Source organism: Ornithodoros turicata, chromosome 7 (genome assembly GCF_037126465.1).
Source record: "Ornithodoros turicata isolate Travis chromosome 7, ASM3712646v1, whole genome shotgun sequence".
Taxonomy (NCBI): domain Eukaryota; kingdom Metazoa; phylum Arthropoda; class Arachnida; order Ixodida; family Argasidae; genus Ornithodoros; species Ornithodoros turicata.
This window is the reverse complement of record NC_088207.1, coordinates 32215539-32221538: the sequence shown is the minus strand read 5'-3', so window position 1 is coordinate 32221538 and position 6000 is coordinate 32215539. Positions and strand designations below refer to the sequence as shown.

The following is a 6000-nucleotide window of genomic DNA, read 5'->3' as shown; positions in this document are numbered from 1 at the left end:
TTTACGTCTCTCGTGCGTCGTTTACGACTTAGCGTCGCATTCACCCCCTGCACTCCGGTATAGGCTGGGCCACAGCAACACGGCGCTGTGTACAATTTGTGGTTTCCCGGCAACAATCCGTCACATTCTAGAAGACTGCAGCCAGTACGTACGCGAGCGACGGGCCTTTAAATGTCAACTTGAAATGCAGAGGCCATTCAACATCTGCAAAGTTCTCGGCCCATGGAGTAACCCTGGACATCAGAGCCGTGCACTTGGCGCTTTTCTTTCCTTTCTGAGGGCCACCGGCCTCTTTCACGAACAGTAGGGATTTCCTTCCCTCGTCATATCCCACGTCATCATCATCCATTCATCTATGTTGTTGTTGTTGTTGTTGTTCCCTCGTCATCCTTTCATGTGAACCTTTTTGGAATGGGGTAAGGTCCTGCACTCAACGCAGGGAAACATCCCACATCATCATCATCATTCATTGATCTATGTTGTTGTTGTTTCATGTGTCATTTCAGTAAAATTGTTGAAAGTAGGCGCTGGATGTTGTGCGTGTCTTGTGTTCGTTCTGTTTTTAGCGCTTTCACGTTATGGAAATGTTTGATACGTTGTCAAATTTGCTAAACCTTCCCCTAGCCTTTGTTGCTATGCAACACAACAAGTTGGATGAGCCGTCTTGAATATGTTCTTGAAGTTACCGAAAAGTTTATAACTATCTTGACTGAACGTCCTTCAAATATGGGGAAACTCCGACATTGAAATGGTGTCCTGGCGACCACCAATTTTTGAAAGGACCTTGGTTGAATCGTATCGCGAAGACCTTTCTCGCGCTGTGTGTGTGTGAAGTGCTGGAGCAGCAAGAGTGGTCTGAAGTGCTCTCTCTCTCTCTCTGGAGTGTGCAGATGATATAATGAAATCAATAGAGACAGCCCGACGACACGCAGTTAGAGCTATCCGACTCATGTCATAAAGCTTTCACGGTTAGAGATTTCCCAATGATTGCAATGCACCGCGCGATAATGTGGGAACAAAAAGTATTTTATAAAATTACAGATTCAAAGCACTGTTGTGGCTCAGCATTACATACATGGTATACATGGTATCTTGTGTTCTCCTCTGATGCGGTCTGTCGCCTGCAATCATTTTATACGTGCTAAAAGATCTCTCAGCATCTACAGAGCTTATAAGAGCTTTATATGAAGGAATTTACGATACATGCCCCGAGGAAGTTAAATCTTCAGCACATCATTTTTTGTTTTTGTTTTGTTTTACACCATGAAGAATATGGCGACAATGCTGCAACTTCCGAGCTTTTTTGTTCCTGTGCTGTAGGCATTATTTAAGAATCTTAACTTTTTGAAGGCAACCATCCAGACATCAAATCAAAATCCCCCACTGCCACCGGTAAACTGCACATGGGAGGGACACCGCCCCTTCCTCAGGCGAAGTGTGCACAATAAACTTGAGCTAACGTTTTCTTAATTAAGCTAAACTACAATATGTCTGTGTTTGTCCTGCAGTATGGACAATTTCGTAAAGCAGGCTTCTATTTTGTAGAGCAGGCTTCACCTCATGCAGGGAAGCGTCAGGTGAAGTCCACTTTCGGGAGGTGTCGTTTCAATTCGGCGAATAGTCGAATATCCGGAGACCCGAATATTGGGTATTCGATTCGCGACTCGAATACTTCAGGTGATTGATATTCGATCCGAATTCGAGAACCCGAACATCCACACACACCCAAAAATTAAGGATCCCGTGAAATTCTGTGCCAAACGAAGTATTCCGCGATTCATTCTGAATTCCGCGAAATTTCGCGCAATCGCGGAAAACCATTTAAAACGTATTCCTATAATAAACGCGACACCACTGTCGCCATCTATCGAATGTAATACCGACTAAGCCTCCCCCCACACCCCCCAGTCCTCTCTTCAAGATTGATTTCGTCTCTTCATCCCAGATGGCACTACAGCCTCCGCGTTTCCCCCTGCCGGATGCTGCACCAAGGTTTCCGGATGCTGCGATGCCGAAAGGTTGAGGAGGAGATGTGGAGGATGAACGAACCCAACGAAGATGTCTTGAGCTAACACGAACGTGAGTCCTTTCCCAGGTTTCTTGTATGTGCAGAAATGCTTCGATAACACAGTGCACAGTTGCATTCCGTTCGTACTGTGCCCCATAGGGGCACTCGTAGCCTCATTTGGCGGGACAGAAGAGTGAGATCAACTTGTGCCGTCTTGCTAGCAGACGTTGGGACCAGGAGTGTTGCTATAGCAGACGGGTGCACTTGTAGGGAGGAATGCGTGTAATGTGTTGTCGTAGCAGCACGGGTTGGCGTCGCAATAACGAGCGTTTTGTTGGTAACTCAACTTCTCGTTTTGCATCATAACTGCGATGCTGGAAGAAGAAAAAAAAAACAGCATCGGTCTTTGATGTGACGAGATACGGAAGGCGAAACGGGGTCACGAAATGCTCGCTCCAGAGTGTCAAGTACGGAAAGTCTGTCCGACTTATTCCGGATTGGGACAATACACACGCAACGAGCGAGAAATGTGCGCTTTAATTTGTTTCGCCGCGAATAACGCGGGTGCGAAGTGTTCGCTTTAAGCTGCAGTTGAGTTTAAAAGTTTGGAGTTTAGGGGAAACCTGGAATGTTCGATGCGGGACGGTGCGTTTTTGAATGGGCGCAAGTGTGAAAACGGGACAAGCTTTTCTTCGGAAAACCGCTTCACAGCGGTGCTTGTGCTTTCGCGTGATAGTGGCAGTGAGCAGTCATGATTCGTTTGCTGGGTTGAGCGTGATTTTTTTTAACATCTCTCCATATCATCGCCTCGGTTCTCAATTCAGGGTGTCTAACAACCTGGAAAACAGGGAATATTTAAGTGACTGGAAAAATCAGGGGATTGTCAGGGAATTTGCCAAGAAGGTAGCTAAGTCAGGGAAAATCGCAGACAAGTGCCGTCACGATGTACAGTGAATTGCGAGTGATGATGAGTGGTGATGTTGCTGCAAAAAGCAGTTCGCCAATACGACAAGCTCAGAGGCAGAAAACTAGGGCAGTCTTTCTAATTTCTCAAATTATCTGTTTTAATAGGGATCTGTATCAAAACGTATAGCAGCAGGCACCAAGTTTAAGTTTGTTTTGGTCAGGGAATTAGCTTGAAATAGTCAGTGAAGACCTGGAAAAGTCACGGAATTTGAAGGCTCCAGTTTAGTAGACACCCTGGTCTATAGTAATCTTCTATGAAACACCGGATTCTGTATACGTGATATATGTGAGATAACGCATGCTTCACACGTAATTTCTGTCCTAATAGTTATTCTTTCTTCCGAAGAACGTTTTACGTGGTCCCTTTCTTTTTCACCACTGTGCATATCATCGTTAGCTATTTTGTACCGTGCCTTGTAGTATGCCTCTGTGGTATGCGTACATTCTTTGTCGCACGCTACCTTGTATAATATACCGTAACCTACGTAGTTTCTACTAAAGAAGCAAGCACGTGGGACACAATATGCCCTTACCCCGTGTTCTGCCGTTTATGGAAAGTATCTCGAAACAGTGCAGACGACTGCGTGCATTGAAGTTGTTTGCACTGTTACTCGAGAGGCAGCTCTGTAAGTTAGAGATTTTTTTTTTTTTTTCATTACGTTTCGAGAAATAAGAACTTCGTGTTGCGTCATTTGGCATGCAGAAAGCCACAACTATACAAAAGCGGGGTGGTGACACTAGACGTGGGTAAGCTACAATATCACCGCTCTTGATTTAAGCGCGCAAAATACGCTTCGATGCCGCCCACCTTAATCACTTTTTGCCAACGACCATCGTCAAACGTGCATAACGGTTCGTTAACGTCAAATTGGGGGGGGGGGGGGGGATATGTTTATCGAGAAAAAAAAAACAAGGAAAGGTTAGTCAGGCAAAGGCAGACTTGCTATTCCTTTCGTAAAGAGGAACGGAACAGGAAAGGGGACGAAAAGATAGGATCTCATATACATCTCATAGGGTGCTCTGCGTGCGTCTGGAAATTATAAAATTCACCCTTCTCACCTTAGAACAACAACAAAAAAGGTGTCGTAGAGGAAACAGGAAAATAAAAACCCAGCATCTCAAGCCCTTCTACGGCAGAAGAGCAAACATGTGCCACGCAAGTTTAATATAAGAGTTCTTGATTAATACCCGCTCAGACTTTCGCGATACGCGTTCGGCTCATTGGCACACTGGGGACATATAAAGTTTTAAAGCGTATCTATATTGCTTCTCGAACGAATGACGCTGTTAAACATATATATATAGCTGGGTATTGCGGTACGTGAAAGTGAAGCCAAATCAATAGTACTCAAGTTCATCGAATTTTTCTTGAGATTTAGAGCCGTCGGAAGCCTCTGCGGAGCGGGTCGCGCAGCATACGAATGCGAAGAACTCGAAACACGCTTGGAGCGTCCCTCATTTCAGCATTCCAGAGCTCTTTTGATGTAGCCTTCGCCATGGAGTGTGAAAGCATGCATATGAAGGAGTAGATGGAATCTTTATTACACTGTGTACAGGCTATAAAGCTTTCTTGTGCAGAGAAGCCTTCCTCTTTTCCTTGCGTGATACATTTGATGGAGACGCTGTCAATTAGGAGGGATAATAATTCATACGGTACTCATCGAAGAAGCCGTGCGGCTTTCTTTAGAGTGGAAACCGATTAAAGTGACCATTGACATTAAAAAGATAGCAGGAAGTAGTGTGGTCTTGTTTTTCGCTTTCGTTTGGTCTTTCATTAGCGGTATTTTCTTTTTTCTGTTTTTTCTTTTTTTTTCTTTTTTTTCCGAGCACTTTTTTCTTGTCTTTCAGCCCTGTTTTCACATATGCTGTTCCACTGACGCGCTGAGAGTGCCTGTGTTAGCAGCAGTGCACTACGAGTTTTTTTAAGCGGAAGGATGACGAACAACAAGGATTTTTGAGGATGACGAACAACAACAAATACATGCAATGACGATGACTCATACGACGTCTGGGAGTAGCAGAATTTGTTGGGTGACGCGTCGTTTTTCTTTTCTTTTTTTTTTTTTTTTTTTTGCAGCCGCACTTTTTTGTCTCTTAATTCAATTTATTTATTGGTCATACGTTACAGGCCCGGTTAGGGGCGTTACGTAACAGAGTTGGAACGGGCACGCATACACTCATAGAACACATACAGCTCTGAAAGAAGACAAGTCAACAATGCAATGTAGAATAGCAAAAGTCAAGAAAATCAAGCATACAAATAATATTATTATAGATTAATTAGCGAAAATCACTGACTCAAACGCTAGAAAAATTGTTCGGCTAAAGTAAAACACATAGTGGTCATGTACAACAACAACATATATATTGTGATGATGAAGTGGGGAGGTTTTCCACTCTAGGAGTGGAACGCTACCCCATAGCTAGGGGGTCTAATATGAGTGGTGACAATGATGAGTGATGACGATGAGAGATGGCGGGAATGATCGAAGTGGCGATGACGATGCTGGACGTGATCGTGATGGTGGGAGTGTCCGAGGGCGCTGTTGGGGTCATAGTGAGTCCTTTAGGCTTGTCGCCTCAAAGAAGTCAACCACGTGACGTAAGGCCGCCCTGGAGTCGGCCGCGGTGTCCCAAGGGCCGAGGATGGTCGACAAGTTGAAGGGGCGGCAGCCAAGGGTGGCAAGCTGTGACTGCAGTGTACGCCTCTCGTGGACATAGGTCCGGCAGCGGAGGAGTATGTGCTCAACAGGAGTGGTCAGGTACAAACACTCAGGTGAAGTAAGCAAATCATGCAACTGATGTCGGGCCGCATGTATAGGAGGTGTGTCGGACGGTCGCCCGCTGCTTTTTTTTTTTTTTTGCACGTGAATTGCTTCGGCGTGAAACGCAGTACGGCGAACAACGACAAGAGATAAATCGTGACTCGATGACATGGGGTGATTCACCGCTGAAGAGCAGTACCCTGTATGACAATATGGTGAGCATCGCGTGTGATTCATCTAAAAGTCATCCTTAGGAGCCCT

At 45.1% G+C, this 6000-nt stretch overlaps 1 protein-coding gene across 3 annotated transcripts in view; it reads left to right on the top strand.

Moving 5' to 3' along the window:
• The first annotated feature begins 1984 nt into the window (after positions 1-1984).
• Positions 1985-6000, top strand: part of LOC135400859 (glutamate [NMDA] receptor subunit 1-like) — a 249362-nt gene continuing 245346 nt past the window's right edge. For all 3 annotated transcript variants that reach the window (XM_064632806.1, XM_064632808.1, XM_064632807.1), the window contains exon 1: positions 1985-2079. The gene's annotated coding sequence lies outside the window, so the exon portion shown is untranslated. The remainder of the gene's footprint in view (positions 2080-6000) is intronic.